This window comes from Solanum lycopersicum, chromosome 7 (genome assembly GCF_036512215.1).
Source record: "Solanum lycopersicum chromosome 7, SLM_r2.1".
Classification (NCBI taxonomy): Eukaryota; Viridiplantae; Streptophyta; class Magnoliopsida; order Solanales; family Solanaceae; genus Solanum; species Solanum lycopersicum.
The window spans coordinates 38,791,254-38,808,924 of NC_090806.1; positions in this window are offsets into that span (position 1 = coordinate 38,791,254).

A 17,671-nucleotide genomic window follows, 5' to 3' on the forward strand; every position below is an offset into this window, starting at 1 on the left:
AGATCCCAAATAAGTTTTCGGCGGAAGGAATCAATACCTCTGTATATTTGCTAAACAGATTGCCTACTAAGACCCTGCAGGACATGAATCCATATTAATCTTGGTGTTGGAACAAACCATCAGTAAACCATCTCAGAATCTTTAGGTATCTATGATATTATCGAGATCCGAAAACAAAGAGGAGCAAGCTGGACAATAAGGCTTATAAAGGCATATTTATGGGCTATAATTCATCCAAAGGTTACAAGATTTTTATGTTTGCAATCAGAAAAACTAATTCTCAGCCGAGAAGTGAAGTTTGATGAAGCAGTTGGTTGGGATTGGAAAAATTAAAAGACCTCTTATTCTGATTTATTTTAAAAAGAGCAGGTTCAACTTTCATAAGATGAACCAGTGCATGATGTACTAGTGAGGGGAACTCGATTCTTAAAAAATGTATATCAATGCTATAACTTAGTTACCTCTGAACCAACAAGCTGTACAAATACACAAGACTCTCAGGCATGGAGGAGAGCTATGCAAGATGAACTAGACATGATCGATAAGAATGGAACCTGGTAGCTTGTTGACAGACCTAGAAATTGTAAGGTGATTGGTGTAAAATGGATTTCCAAGACAAAACTAAATCATGATGGAAAAATTTGCAAACATAAGGATAAATTGGTGGTGAAGGGATATACACAATAATATGGAGTGTGGATCACCAGGAAACATTTGCTCCTGTATCAAGGTATGAAACAATCAAGGTTATTCTTGCATTTGCATCTCATTGTTCCTGGAAGATTCATCAACTTGATATAAAATTCACTTTCTTGAATGGTTTGCTTTCTTAAGAGATCTATGTAGAGCAACCTGATGGTTTCTCAACTCCTGAAAAATGATCAAGTGTATCTCTTAACGGAGGCCTTGTATGGCCTAAAACAAGCCCCAAGGGTATGGTATGAGAGGATGGACAATCATCTTATCCAACTTAGCTTATTGGAAGTCAAAGCGAAGCTACTTTGTATGTGAAAGACACTGCAGCCGATTCATTAATTTTCTCAATTTATGTGGATTACATGCTTATGACAGGAAGCAAAATTGAACTAATCCAAAGTTTCAAGCATGAAATGGAGAAAATCTTTGAAATGACTTATCTTGGAATCATGAAGTACTTTCTTTGCATGGAAGTGTTGCAGTACAGTGATGGAATTTTCATGTTTCATTAGAAATACATTTTGGATATTTTAAATAGGTTCAAAATGTAAGACTGCAAACCAGTGAGTGCTCCAATATCTACTAATGTAAAGGTTGGCAAGGATGAGGATTCCGAAAAAGTGGATGATAGTATGTATAGAAGCTTAATTGGCAGTCTTCTATATCTAACCGCAAGCGTACCTGACATTCTATTTTTTGTTAATTTGCTCTCTATGTTCATGCCTTCACCTAGAGGACACGCTTCACAACAGCTAAAAGAGTGTTAAGGTATATTAAAGGAACCAACAAGTTTCGAATTTTTTTCTCAAGATCTTCCAAAGTAACTATAAACCTTATTGAGTACTCTAATACTAATTGGGCTAGCGGAGTTGATGATTCCAGAAGCACCTCTGAATATCTTTTTGTTTGGGGACAAGTTTTTTTAGTTGGAGCTCTAAAAAACAAGAAACTACAGGTCAATCAATAGAAGAAGCTAAGTATATAGTTGCTGCTTCTACCGTGAATAAAGATATCTGGCTAAGGAATATGATGAAGGACTTAGGCCATGAACCAACAGAAGTTACTAAGATCATGTGTGACAATAGTTCAACAGTTTTAATCTCAAAAAATCCAGTGTTTCAAGGTCAAACTAAGCAAATAAAGATCAAGTTTCATTTTATTAGAGAAGTCCAACAATCGAATGAAATGTTGCTTGGTCATTGTTCATCTGAGAACCATCTAGCTGACATTTTCATAAGTCATTGCCAAAGGAAAGGTTTGAATATCTGAGGCAAAGAATTGGTGTTTGCCACAAATATGCCAAGGAGGAGTGTTAGACAATTGACATTTTTTCCAGCTTATGCCTTCTTAAACTAATTTCAATTTAGTGCTTCCTATTTTATAGCTAGACTTAATCAACTTAATTGCTCAACTTTCTGAAGCTAGTGGCCCCATTTATGGCTGTTAGTGGCCTCATTTTTGGTAGTTAGAGGCACATGTTCTCATTTAGTTTTAATCTTTATATTTTTTCCTTATATTAGTTCAGACTTTTTGCAGATTAATATATAGCTTAATTTTCATAAGTTCACTATATTTTTATTTTTCAAACCAGTTTCTTGAGTATTTTTATTAAAACAGAACCTACATCATGAAATGATGTAGCGCAAAGATGCGTTGGTACTTGTAATGTACTTAGAACGTGACAATCGAAATTTGAAGCATGAATTTTTGACTGACCTAACAAGTATAATTTGTAATATGGGATAAATTTAGACAAGCTAGGTATCTGAGATCTATGTAAGGAATTATACTAAAATAATCAAGAAACAAGTTATTTAGATCAAAGAAACCAAAATCACAATAAATCTTGAAAATCTAGAAACCTTAAGCCTGAACAATTTATGAGAATCGAAAGAACTAACTAAATTGTATTGACCTAATAGGTGAAAGGAACCCAATTCTGATATCCACATACCTAGTGACAAAATTTACAGAGAAACCTTTGGGTTTCGAGGTTGAAATTTAAAGAACACTACTGCCTGTTCTTGAGAGAACTAGTCGTCTCTTTATCTTCTTTTTTCTTTTCACTTTAAGTTAGGTGATTTTAGGAGAATGAGGGTTTTGTGTAGGTTCCAACTAGATTATCGTAACACTCTGAAAGTCGAAAACCTAATCTAGAGCCTCACATGTTGGTCTAAGGTTAATAATACTATTTTAGGACCTAAAATAATGCTTATAAGTCATTTAGAAAGTTTTAAAGTCAAAACGTCAAGAAACATCCATCACATCCGGAGACTAGTGAAAGAGGTGCTAGTATGCTTTAGCCTATTTCATTGGATTTTAGGAGTTGGAATTTGATGAAATTTGGTGGAAAGGTGTTAAACATGTATTATAGTAGGTTTACGGTCGAAACGTCTGGGTACGACTCCCTAAGGACCACCTTAAGGGTCCTTGGAGAGGACCCTTGCATTTGACCTAAATCTTCAAAACTAGGCAGTGTTAGTAGTGGCTACCTACGATTGCAAGAGACAGACCTTTGTCTAGGTGATGGGGCATCGATGCCTCCGTAGTCCTATACTTAGACATTGTAACACTCTGAAAAGTCAAGACCTAATCTAGAGACTAACACAAGTGTTTATGGGTTTAGATACTGTTTTAAAACATTAAATAATGTTAATAAGTCATCTGAGAAGTTATAGAGCCAAAATGTCAAGAAACGTCCATGACATACGGAAACTAGATTAAATTGAACTAGTTGATGTCACTAAGTTTGGTGAAGGTTTTGGAGGGTTAAATGAAGTATAAAATTTTTAAAAAGACATTGGATAGATAGAGTGTAGAATCGAGGGTCTAATGTCCAATAATCACGCCTCAAGAACTATCCGAGGGGTCCTTGAGGAGGACCTCAATATGGGTGGGAAGGATGCCAAAGCACATGCGTGAGTCAAGAATAAGTGGGCTACTGTGTGACGTGCATCCCACACGGACCCTACTGCCTCAATTAAATTTTTAAAAAATAAAAATGCGTGTTGGCCTCGCGACGTGGGGCCACTTCCAATATTCGGTAAAATCGTATTTTTTACATTTTGGACTTCACAAAAAGACCAAATTAAGTGAGGGATGTTTTGGGTAATTTAGGGGGTGATTATATATAGCCTAAGGTTCATTTAAAGTCATTTTCACTCATGCAAACCCAATTCCCAAAACAAAACCCAAAAGCTCTCATCACTTTCTACTTTCTCTCTCCCCAATTCCTTTATTGAAGAAGGAAGAAATCTTGAAGAAGAAGGTCAATTTCTCTAGAATTTCACTTCAATTTTGTGGATTTTAAATTCATTAAGAAATGGGTTCTCCACTTTTGGGATCCCTTTCCCCAAGAGGTCCTTTCAAAGTTTGATGTAAATGGTTGGTTAATGGTAAGACCATGATGATGGATATTGAAGGAGGTTGAGTTATTCTTTATGATCCTAACCTTTACTTCAATTTTGATGTCTTGTGATTGATGATGTAGTTCAATTGAAACATGACTTGTGATTAGGCTACGTAGGTGTTTGTATGATGTTGAATTGAAATGTGTTGACTATGTGATTGTGAGATTATGTTTAAGATGAAATGATATAAGGTTGGTTATGAAGTACCTATGCCCCTTATTATGGCATGATGATGATGTTATATTAATCTCACCTATGAGGTTTTCCATGAAAGGATATTCTCATACAAAACCTAATAAGCTAATGACAATGACTATACAAGGGATTATACCCTATGACCTAAACTAAGCTTATGATTGATAAATAAAGACAATTCTAAAGGGACTCTAACATAAGACCGAGTGATCTTGTATATCAAGGGTGACACCTTCCCAAGGAGGAAAAGTAGGGTTCACCATAGTCCTAAGGGGGTGGATAGACTCATAATCCAAAAGTGCATAGAGTGATGTTTCCATGACAACCCCCAAGATCAATAAACTATGTTGCCCCCATAGGAATACTAGCTTGTGGATCCACCTAAATACTATGTTCATATTTGCTTCTACTTTGGCCGGTAGACCACCTTCCATCGTTGTACGATTTTACAACACCAGATTCCACACTTATTTCTTGTGGTCTATGTCATTTAAGGCAAGTGTTCCCAAAAGTAAAATTAAGTTATGGACTATACACTATCTAGTGTGACTTGAGAGATTTGACTGACTTGAGAGGTTTGACTTAGCCTAGGTAGGGGTATGTGACTCTACCTATGCCTTGAACTTGCCTTGAGGGAATCCTTAGGAAGTTGTTCTTGTGTTCTTATAATGTATATGCTATGACTATGATGACATTACATGTTGATGATCCTATATGTTATTAGTTTCATTCATGAACATGCTATTGGTCTATATTGCTAAATGTGATGATGACTACTACTGATGCTATGTTATATTAAGTTGGACGTTGCTTATGATCCTTTGTTTGGTTTACTTGAATGAGTAAGGTTATGGGGCTTTACTTGGTCATTGCACTTGTAGGTTAAATGAAGGGTTAGGGGTAAAACACTTGCTTATGTTATGATGTTATGAACTCTTTTACATGCTTGTTGATGTTATGATATTGATGTTGGAGTTGTTTTGATTATGTACTCAATTATGTGGATATACATTTTGACTTGACTACACTTGTTAATGTTGGTATTTTGTTGTACATAGGTTTGACTTATGTATTATGTAATTGTTGGTCTATATGGGTTCGTGATTACGCATAAGGCTTTTCAAATTACTTTAGCATGGTTTTGAACAAATTTCCTCTTTAGCATGATTTCAAATGTTTTATGTGCATATACTCATACTTAGTACAAGTGTGTACTAACCCCATGTTTATGTTTACTACAAATTGTAGGATCCGGCCGTTGAGCTTAGTTGAAGGCCTTTGAAGACTACTTGGATATTTCCCAAGTGTTCGGTAGGTCCTCATTTTTTCCGAGGACGATGCCACTATCTTGCTGTTTGATATTGTTTAGTCTTAAAGACAATTTAGTTCATCTCTTTCTTTGTTGAATTTGCATATGCCTATATGAGACTTTTATTGTAATGAAGTATGGGTTGAACCCGAGATGTTGTATTCGATTAGATGGTTTAATAAGAAACGTATTTCTAGACTTTTTATAGATCTATATGGTTTATATTATGTATGTAAAATAAAAGTAGAAGCCTATATATTGCTTCCTATTCGCAGGGTCTATGTATACTCGATATAAATATTATGTGTATGTAGAGGTCTATGTAAACCTCAATGTAGAAGTAGTATAATTTTTTTTAAATTTTCCACTAATTTAACCTATGAAAAGTAATGACGAATGATAAGAGGCTAGTCTTAGTCCTCAAAGAAAACGCCGCTGCCGGTTACATCTAGGAGGTGTTTGATACGCTCAAACTTACTTCTCAAATGAGAAGTAAAGCGGTCGTATCAAGTTAAGAACCCAACTAATGAGGTTGGGATCGATCCCACGGGAAAATAGTTCAGACTTACTTTATTCTATTATTACTATTATTTAGTCAACTATTTCCCTAGAAAACAAAAGACAAAAAAGGGGTTTTTATTTCTAAATTAATTAAAATAATTAACTAAATTAAAGTAAACAACTAACATATAGATTCAAATCTCTGAGCTTAATCAATTAATAAAAGAAACTAGGTCTTCAGTGTTCCCCACAGGTTCCTAACTTGATAATTCTAACTATAACAATTTTTTCCTAGTATCTTGCATGTAAAGTAATAAGTTATGTATCTCTAAATCGTTGGTCCGGCATCTACAAAATTTCACTCCACACCTTGGTTCGGCTACGTGTGTTTCTATACTAACCCTTACATTTACCTCATATTAAGCATTGTATTCGATATTTGACTAAGTTATTACCTCGTACCAACCGACACTAGACTATTAGATAGTGTACACTAAATCTATGTTGATAATTCTTTTCCTATTATCTACCTCCTTGGTCCGGCAAGTAGCATTAAGGCGAGTTCTAACGTTGGCCATCCGTTAAAAAGACTTCTAAATGAAAGAATTATCAATACATGCAAGACACTTGCTGTTTTAGTTAAATTTTACCTCATTATTCACCCATGGTTCCCACAACCCCAGTTATGGAGTTTAGTTACCCATGGTCATAATCACACTATTCATATATTTAATATAAGAATTCATGCACTTACTTTAAGGAGAAAGAATAAAATCCAGAAATTCACTTGATTAATCAACAAAAACGCCAACAATCAATTCGATAAAAAGTGTATCAATTACTGAAATTAATTCTTCAATACTTGAACAAGAGAACTAAAAATTATCGAAAAATCTCACCCCAAAAATGAGGTGTTTCGAACTATTTATAATAAAAACAAAAACCTAATAAAAGAAGGATTCTAATTACTTAAAATCTTTCCAAACGCGTCTGAGTCAACGGACCTCTAGACGAACTGTAGTGGTCACGACGGGCCGTCATGGCCTGTGTCATCCCATACTTCACAAATATTCTGCTGCTTTCTTCATTACCCTCAACGAACAGGTATGACGGACCGTTCCAAGCACGATGGTCTGTCGAGGGTCTCTGTTCCATAATAGTTTAACTTCTTGGAATTTGGGTACTGGGACTAATCTCTGATCATTACGACGAACCAGCAGGATGGACCATCGTGGCTATGACGTTCCGTTATGGACTTCCGTAATCCCACACTAGGTCAGACTTCCCAATCTTCCTTCAGCAGCTCCTCTCCTCACTACAATGCCACCTGCGGACCGTCACAAACTCGACGGACTGTCATAAGCTCCGTAGGTGGTCTCTTCTGCATTTCTCGGTCAAAAACTTCCGCGTTCATCTTTGGACAGATTTGCTGCAAATAAGGAGAAACTTACATAAAAATCAATACAAAAAGGGTTTTGGACACACACTAAACTTAAGGAAAAAACATTAAAAATACCGTGAAACCACGGTACATTAGTGTTCCCTGATGTGACAAAGTTGGTATCAGAGCATGAGGTTGAATATCTTTAGGATGATGTCTCATTAACCACGTCTATGTACGTTCTTATTCATAATTGTGAAGCGCGCCATACTTATGAGTGAGAAGCAATATGATGCTTAGAAAATTCTAATCTCTTGGAAGTCCAATGTCGTGCCTGTAGAGTCTACTTTTCCACCTAAGCCTTGTATTATGGTTATAGGTATGAACACTTGAAGGTCAACCGCACGATGACTTGATGAACAGATTGATAATGGGGGAGTTCCTCCTCATGGAAATCAAGATCCTCCTCTTGAAGAAGTTGCTAATGATGACTAAGATACGGCCAATACTCCGGCCTTTCCAGATGGGGACATAAAGGCAACCTTTGTCCAAGTCGCTCACGCCATTACTACCCAAGCACAAGACATCACTACTCAAGCTCAAGCTATAACGACCCAAGCAAATCAGAAAGTGGTACCTAGAGGAAACCAACATGTTAGCACTATGGACTCCCATTTGAGGGATTTCACAAGGATGAATCCCCCCACTTTCTACGGGTCCAAAGTGGAGGAAGACCTCCAAGAGTTCGTTGATGAAGTCGACAAAATCCTATTTGCTATGGGGTTGAATACTAGTGAAATGGCCGAGTTAGCCACATACCAACTCAAGGACGTGACCAAACTTGGTACGTCCAATGGAGAGACAATATGCCTTTGAGAGATGGTGAGGTGACATGGGATATTTTCAAGAAGGCTTTTCTTGATAGGTCCAAAGTAGAAGAAATCATCAAACTTCGTCAAGGAGGTATGAGTGTGCTTAACTACTCTTTGAAATTTACTAAGTTGTCCAAGTATGCTCCTTGTTTGGTTTTCGACCCTAGGGATGAAATCAGTCGCTTTGTGATGGGAGTGTCGAATGATTTGAAAAAGGAATGTCGTTCAGATATGCTACATGACAATTCAGCTATGCTACATGACAATATGAACATTTCTCGTCTCGTGGTTCATGATCAACAAGTGGAAAAAGCAAAGGTTAAGAGGAAGAGTAGAGAAGCAAGTAGGGCAGGGTTCTATGATAGTGGTTATTTAAAGGTTAAGCTTGATAAACAGACAAGCCTAGGTTCAAAAAGAAGTTCTCTAATAAATTTCCTTCCAATTTCCCTAATACTCATGACGATAGTTTGTCGAACACTAAGCCTCAAAAGGGAAAAGGTACTAGTTCACCAAGCAAGACACCAACTTGTAGAAAGTGTGGCAAGAAGCACTATGGTGATTGCCTTATTGGAACGGACAATTGTTATATGGTAAAAGTGGGATAAGGTTCGAGATTGCCCAAACATTAAGGGTCTAGCCAAAGGTAGTGGGAAAGCTCAAGCTAGTGGTTCAAATGTTGTTGCACCAAAGAATAATCGCTTTTATTCACTTCACTCTAGGGGTGAACAAGAGAGTTCTCCCGACGTGGTGACCGGTATGTTACAAGTCTTATGTATTGATGTATATGATTACTTTATCCGGGTGCTAACCTATCTTTTGTTAATACTTTGGTATCCAAAAAGTTTGATATTTTGTCCAACTTTCTAAAAGAATCATTTATGGTGACTACCCCGGTGGGTGAGTCAGTTGTTGCAAAGAGGGTATATAGGAATTGTCCCATAATGTTTCCCAATAGAATTACTTATGTTGAACTTGAAATGGTCGATTTTGATGTTATATTGGGTATGGATTGGTCACATGATTGCTTTGCTACTATAGATTGTAAAAGAAGGGTGGTGAAGTTTAACTTTCCAAATAAACTCGTGTTAGGTCAAATCATTTCTTGTTTTAAATCTTGCAAAATGATCTCTAAAGTGTGTTTGTACCATATTGTACGAGTCAAAGATTTAGACTCCGAGATTCCTCCCTTTGAGAAGGTCCCGAAGTGAGGGAATTTTTGGAGGTCTTTCCATATTATCTTCCTTGAATCCTTATCGAACGGGAAATTGATTTTTGTATTGACTTGCTGCTGGATACAAATCCATTTCAATTCCTCCTTATTGGATGGATTCGGCCGAATTGAGGTCGGGATATCACCAACTTAGGGTGATAAATGAGGATATTCTCAAAACGGTCTTTAGAACAAGATATGGTCACTATGTGTTTAGGATGATACCATTTGGATTGACTAATGCTCCACAGAATTTATGGACCTCATGAATAGGGTGTTTCAAAGTTTCCAAGATTCGTTTTTCGTTCTGTTCATTGAAGACATCTTGGTATATTCGAAGTATGAGGGTGAGCATGAGAACCATTTAAGAGTGGTTTTGCAAGTCCTGAAAGAACATCAACTTTTTCCCAAGTACAGCAAATGTGAGTTTTGGTTGAGGTCGGTGGCTTTTCTTTGTCATATCATCTCTAGTGAAGGGGTAGAGGTGGATTCGATAAAGACCGAAGCGCTCAAGAATTGGCCTAGACCTTTGGCTCCAATCGACATTAAGAGTTTCTTGTGTCTTGCGGGTTATTATAGAAGGTTTGTTGAGGGGTTTGCGTCCATTTCTTCTCCATTGACTACTTTGACCCAAAATAATGTGAAGTTCGAGTGGTCGGAAGAATGTGAAAGAAGCTTCCAAATGTTGAAAGATAGGTTTACCTCCGCTCATGTGTTGACCTTACGGGAGGTTTACCTCCGCCAATTTTATTCCCGTTAAGTCCACCTACTAGCCCGTCTATCTTCAAAACATCTTCCATCTATATTCATATTCCTAGAATAAAATCCTCTATGAAGTAGGATACTATTTAGTTTTCCTATTTGTATTTCTCTTCATATTTTTATTCTAATAGGATTGTATAAATAAATATGCATTCTAATAGGATTGTATAAACTTATTCCCATTCTAACAGGCACCAAGATTTATTGGATTTTTGATCTCAAAACATAATTAAAATGGTTGTTTTATGAAGGTGGAATTTTTTTTGGTAAGGACATTCTTTCTTTATTTGTTAATTCCAAAAAGAAAGACATATTTTCACCAACAGAGGCAAAAACACTAGGTGTTTTTTCCCCAAAACTCGGTGGATAAAATTCCTTGGTGCCTTTGCCGTTGTGAATAAGTTTCGCATGGAATACGTCGAGGCACATGCAAGTTTGTGTCAAAAACACTAGTATATATAAAAAAGAGTGACATATTTCCATAATTTGAATTAATTTAACTTTAATCATCATTTTATCCCCAATGAGAAATATTAACGGCCACACAACCGTTATAACACGTTTAAGACCATAAGTTTCAGAAGTCTTGTAACAAGTGCTATCAAAAGAAAATCTACAAAAGAAGTCCTGGGGTCTGTCGGGTATTTAAGTGCAAAAAAGTTACTCTCTCCATCACATTTTATACGAGTTAGTTTGACTTTGAATGAAGTTTAAGAAAGAAAGACTCTTGAAATACGTGGTCCAAAATAATTGATATAAGCATGAATGAAAAATATATGAACAAAAAATTTGAACTTTTTTTTATTATAAAGTGAAATATGAGTTGTTTAGAGGTTCATTGGAAAGGAAAAGTATGCCTTAGAACCTTGTTGATAAAATTGAAGCACACATTAAGTGAGGCGTAACACTCAACACATGCTCCCTTTTGGAGGAGGGTGTGTTTTGTTATGATGTGCAGTAATTTTTCCTCTCAATTATATATTTTATTCAAACATTTAATCTTAAGATTAAGAATTTTGAGCCTCGCTTCCGGGCTTAAGTGTGCTTTTGGCAACGCTTCTCATAACCACACAAATGTTATGGTATATTTAAGACCACACATTTTGAAACTCTTCCGTTGTTGAAGTGCGTCCAAGTCAAACTATGCCACCTAAATTGGAGTTGAGGCAGTACATGGTATGTATATTAATAATCTAGAGTTGAGAAATGCTATTTTACTTTGAAGAGTTCTTGATTAGGTACTTCTATTCTTTAATTAATAATGTCCTTTTATCCGCTCAACCTTTTCACAACTTTGTTAACTTTTGGCTGCCAGAAATCATTCAACTTCAAGATTTCACCTAGTGGTGCCCCAAGAATGCTACGGATATTGAATAATTGTTTTCACTGTAATCTAAAAATCCATATTTCATGAAGAAGTATAAATCTTCAGAACTTTCTTTACTAGTTCACTCATAATTTTGAACGATGATACAAAGTTTTGACTTAACCTCAAATAATCAAATCATATTTCCACAAAGTAATAAAGTATCAGCAGATGAGAGTGACTGCTCTACTTCTCGTCATCTGGTACTTTAAACTCCCAACGAATCTTCCTTCTACTTGCTTTCTTAATGCTTCTGTAATAAAGAGGAATAATTACCATACTCTAATAATCCCTTAAGCATAATATAATATATAAGATGGAGATGGAATGTATATGGAGTTGCTCCTGATCTATTCAAGTTGATTGTTGAATATGTTGTTCCTTTTGTCTCTGAATTTAATTCCTTATGTTGGTTTTACTCTTCCCTATTTCATGAATTCTTTTTACTTACCTGTTTGACATATCTGTATTGCATTTTTTTTCTATATAATTTTTTGATTTCTTAAAACTATACTAAGTTCTCCTTTGTTGAATTCAGAGACCCTTTTAATGATGCTGCCGGAGCCATCTTTACAAACAACCCCCTTTTTGGTTAGACATCTTAGCCCCACTATCTTCGAACTCTTTAGTCTTTTCTTTTTTAACCATTATGAGTTAAAATCAGTGCAAAACCACTTTTCAAGAGGTTCGAACATGTGGCCTTGGTCAAGGTTTGAGCTCACTTCACCACTGTTCTTTAAATTTACTCAAAGTGTAAGAACTAAAATATGTGCAATTAGCATCCCGAGAGGTTTGAGTAATGTGGCCAACATTTTAACTTGACGACATGATCTCCTATATCTGTGGGGTTCCAGCTCCATATCAATTGTCAAAGTCTAAATTTGGTGCAACAACATACCAACTAAATCTACAAAGTAACTACTTAAGTTGCAAAGTTTGAAACTTAAGTATTTTCATGATGTCATTGGTGACATCATTAGTGGTAAATTTCTTCTATAAATAGAGCACTCTTGCTCATTTGTAGAACACACCAAGTTTGAGAGAAAAACCATTTTTTGAGCAAAGTGAGGTATTCCATAGATTATAGAAGAAAAATAATATGTGAAAAATATAGAGTTTGAGCGATATAGTAAGGTGGAAACCAAAAGAGTGTTGTTCTTTTGAGTGTATAGTAGTCACTTTGAGTATTGTACTTGTGACTAGACAATGTAAAATTCCTTACTATAGTAATATCAGTTGCTCCTCTTGGACCGTGGTTTTTCGTTATTTAGAAGGGTTTCCACGGAAAATTCTTGGTGTCATTATTTTCCCATTTTATCTCCATTAATTTTACGATATATATTTTTGTGCTTGTCCACATTTTCCCAACAAACTGGTATTAGAGCCAAGGTTTTATCTGAGTATGCTTTGTGGTTGCAGCACTGTCTGAACTTCCACATCAATAAAAATTTACTTTAATTTGTGATAACAATATTTTTTGGGGAAAAACAATGGAAGCCAACACAAGTAGAATGGTTACTTTGAATGGTGTTAATTATGCCATTTGGAAGGGGAAAAATGGAAGATCTGGTTTATGTCAAGATCTTTTACAAACCAGTATTTAGCACTGTAAATCTTGATAATAAAGCAGATGAAGAGTGGAATCTGTTGCACAGACAGGTTTGTGGATTCATTAGGCAATGGGTCGACAATAATGTGTTGAACCATATTTCTAGGGAAACAAATGCTCGAACCCTATGAGAGCATCTTGAAATATTTTATGCTCGAAAGACTGGAAATAACAAAATATTCTTAATAAAGAAGATGTTGAGTTTAAAGTATCATGATGGTTCTCCGATGACAGACATCTTCATAATTTTCATGGGATCATAAACCAATTATCTGCTATGGGCATCAAATTTGATGAAGAAATTGAAGGCTTGCTTCTACTTGGTTCCCTACCAGACTATTGGGAAACATTTAGAACTTCATTTCAAATTCCGCTCTGTATGGTGTGATCTCTATGGATTTCGCTAATAGTAGTGTCTTGAACAAAGAGATGAGAAGAAAAACTCAAGGTTCTTCTTCAACGGATGTCCTGATAATTGGCCCTAGGGGGAGAAACAAAACTCGTGGTTATAAGTATAAAGAACAAAATAGGAGCAAATTCAGAGCCAGAGATATTGAGTGCTATCATTGTGGAATGAAAGGGCACACAAAGAAGTTCTGCAGGAAATTGAAGAGGGAAAACAAAACAAAGAGGAAACTATAGAAGATGGCAATGAAAATTGCCTAGCCACCATTACGACCGAAGGTCTAATTACTGTCCTTGATGCAGATATGATAAATATTTGTTGTAATGAGTCAAGATGGGTTGTGGACACCGAAGCCGCATCTCACGTGACATCAAGGAAGGATTTTTTTGTATTCCTATAATCCTGGTGATTTTGGAACCTTGAGTATTGGTAATGAGACTGTTTCTAGGGTGGTTGGTACCGGTAAAATTTGTTTGGAAACTAGTGTTGGAACTAAAATAGTTTTGAACAATGTGAAACATGCTCCTGATGTTCATCTTCACCTAATTTCTGTTGGTGTTTTAGATGATGAAGGATATATTAGTACCAACGGTGATGGAAAATGGAAGCTCTTTAAGGGTTCCTTAGTTGTGGCTCCTGGTAAATAACGTCGTGGTCTATACTAGACTATGGCATCTGCTTGTGTTGATATGTGAATGTAGTTGAGAGCGATAACTCCTCAACGTTATGGCACAAGAGACTTAGGCACATCAGCGAGAAAGGACTTAATGTTCTAGCCAAGAAGAATTTTTGTCAAATTTAAAAAGTGCTAAATTAGAAAAGTGTGAGCACTGCTTGGCTGGTAAACAAAATAGAGTTTCCTTTAAGTCCTACCCTCCTCCAAGAAAAAAAGAGTTGCTTAAGTTGGTGTACTCTTATTTATGTGGTCCAATGAAGACAAAGACATTGGGTGGTGCACTTACTTTTTCACTTTCATTGATGATTGCTCGAGAAAACTTTGGGTCTATGTATTGAAGACTAAAGACCAAGTGTTAGGTGTCTTCAAGCAATTTCAGGCTTCAGTTGAAAGAGAAACTGGAAAGAAACTAAAATGTATTCGTACTGATAATGGTGGTGAACATTTTGGACCATTTGACGAATACTGCAAGCATCAAGGTATTAGACACCATAAGACTCCTCCCAGGACGCCTCAACTTTATGGTTTGGTTGAGAGAATGAGCAAGACCTTGATGGAAAGAGTTAGATTTTTGCTTTCTGAAGCAAAGTTGCTGAACTCATTTTGGGGTGAGGCTTTATTGACAGTTGCACATGTTATTAATCTATCTCCGACTGTTGCTTTGCAATGTTATGTAACAAATAGTTTTTGGTATTAAAAAGATGTTTCCTATGACCATTTGAGAGTATTTTGTTGCCAAGACAAGATAATGCATCTTCATTGGACATGGCCTTGATGAATTTCATTACATTCTATATGATCCAATTGAAAAGAAACATATGAGAAGCCGTGAAATTATTTTCATGGAGAATCAAACAATTGAAGATATTGACAAAGCGGAGAAGGTAGAATCTTCAAGTTTTGATGGTATAGTTCATCATGATGAAGTTCCTTACATAAGTATGCATGATGTTTTTGGGCTTGATGATCATGGTGACGCCCATAATCATGCATCAAATCAACATATTGATGTTGATTATAACAATGATATTGTTATTGATGATCCTGTTGCTCATGAAGTTGTGGACGAATCAAATATTCCGCTTTGGAGGTCCACAAGACAGCAGTTTCCTTCCTCCCTTAATTCACCCAATGAGTATGTATTACTCACTGACGGGGGAGAACTTGAATGTTATGAGGAGGTCATGGAAGATGAGCACAATGATCAATGGAATTAAGCCATGCAAGATGAGATGAAGTCTGCATGAGAACCACACTTATGAGTTGGTAAAATAGCCTAAGGGCATGAGATCTTTGAAGAACAAGTGGGTGTTTAATGTTAAAGTTAAAGAGCACAACTTGAATCCGAGGAACAAATCTAGACTAGTTGTTAAGGGATTTGTTCAAAGTAAGGGTATTGATATTGACGAAATATTTTCTCTTGTTGTGAAAATGTCATCAATTTTCATAGTTCTAGGTTTGGTTGCTAGTCTTAATTTAGAGATTGAGCAGATGGATGTGAAGTTGGTTTTCCTTCAAGGTGACCTAAAAGAAGATATTTATATGGAACAACCTGAGGGCTTCAAAGTAGAAGGTAAAGAAAATTTTGTGTGCAAACTCAAAAAGAGTCTTTCTGGCCTAAAAACAAGATCCGAGACAATGGTACAAGAAGTTTGAATCTGTTATGGGGGAGCAAGTCTATAAGAAGACTTCTTCAGATCATTGCGTATTTGTAAAAAAATTTCTGACAATGATTTTGTCATCCTCTTTTTGTATGTGGATGATATGTTTATTGTTGGAAAGAATACTTCCAAGATTGATGAGTTGAAGAAAGAGTTATGTAAGTCTTTTTCTATGAAAGACTTGGGTTATGCCAAATTAATTTTGGGCATGAGAAATTACTCGTCTCGGAGATGAAAGAAATATTTATTTGTCATAGAAGAAGTACATTGAATGTGTATTGGAGCGCTTCAATATGAAGAATGCTAAGCCTATTAGCGCACCACTTGCTGGTCATATGAAGTTGAGCAAGAAGATGTGTCCTAAATCTAGGGAGGAAAAAGAGAACATAACCAAAGTTCCAAATTCCTCTGTCTTCGGAAGTCTAATGTATGCAATGATATGCACTAGACCTGATATTGCTAACACAGTTGGTGTTGTCAACAGATTTCTTGACAATCCTGGAAAAGAGCATTGGGAAGCTGTGAAGTGGATACTTAGGTATCTTAGAGGAAGCACAGATGAATGCTTGTGTTTTGGAGCATCAAATCCAATCTTGAAAGGCTATACATATGCTAATATGGCATGTGACCTTAATAATAGAAAATCCAACACAGGATATTTTTTTACTTTTTCATAGGGAGATATTTCATGGAAGTCAAAATTGCAGAAGTGTGTTTCACAATCTACAACTGAAGCGAGTATATTGCAGCTACTGAATCCGGCAAGGAGATGATATGGCTAAAACGATTTCTTCAAGAGATTGGTTTGAATAAAATGGAGTATTTTGTCTATTGTGACACCAAGAGTGCAATAGACTTGAGTAAGAACTCCATGTATCATGAAATAACAAAACACATCGACATTAGATATCATTGGATTCGTGAGTAAGTAGAGAGTGAATCAATTCATCTCAAAAAGATTCACACAAGTGAAAATCCTGCAGATATGTTGACCAAGACGATACCGAAAGACAAGTTCGAGTTATGCAAAGAACTAGTGGGTATAAGCTCTATATAAAGAGGATGAAGATACCCCCTTCCACTGAATGGGATTGGAGAGGGATATTTGTGGGGTTCCAGCCCCATATTAATCGTTAAAGTCTTAATTTGGTGAAACAACATACCAACTAAATCTACCAAGATAACTACTTAAGTTTCAAAGATTGAAACATAAGTATTTTCATGATGTCATTGGTGACATCATTAGTTGTAAATTTCTTCTATAAATAAAATATTCTTGCTCATTTGTAGAACACACCAAGTTAGAGAGAAAAGACATTTTGAAAGCAAAGTGAGTATTCCATAGACTATAGAAGAAAAATAGTCTGCGAAGAAAAATAGAGTTTGAGCGATATTTTAGTATGGTGGAAACCAAAAGAGTTTGTTCTTTTTGAGTGTGTAGTAGTCACTTTGAGTATTGTATTTGTGACTACACAATGTAAAATTCCTTACTATAGTAATATCATGTGCTCCTCTTGCCCCGTGGTTTTTTCCTTATTTAAAAGGGTTTCCACGTTAAATTCTTGGTATAATTATTTTCCTTATTTATTTCCATTACTTTTACCATATATATTTTTG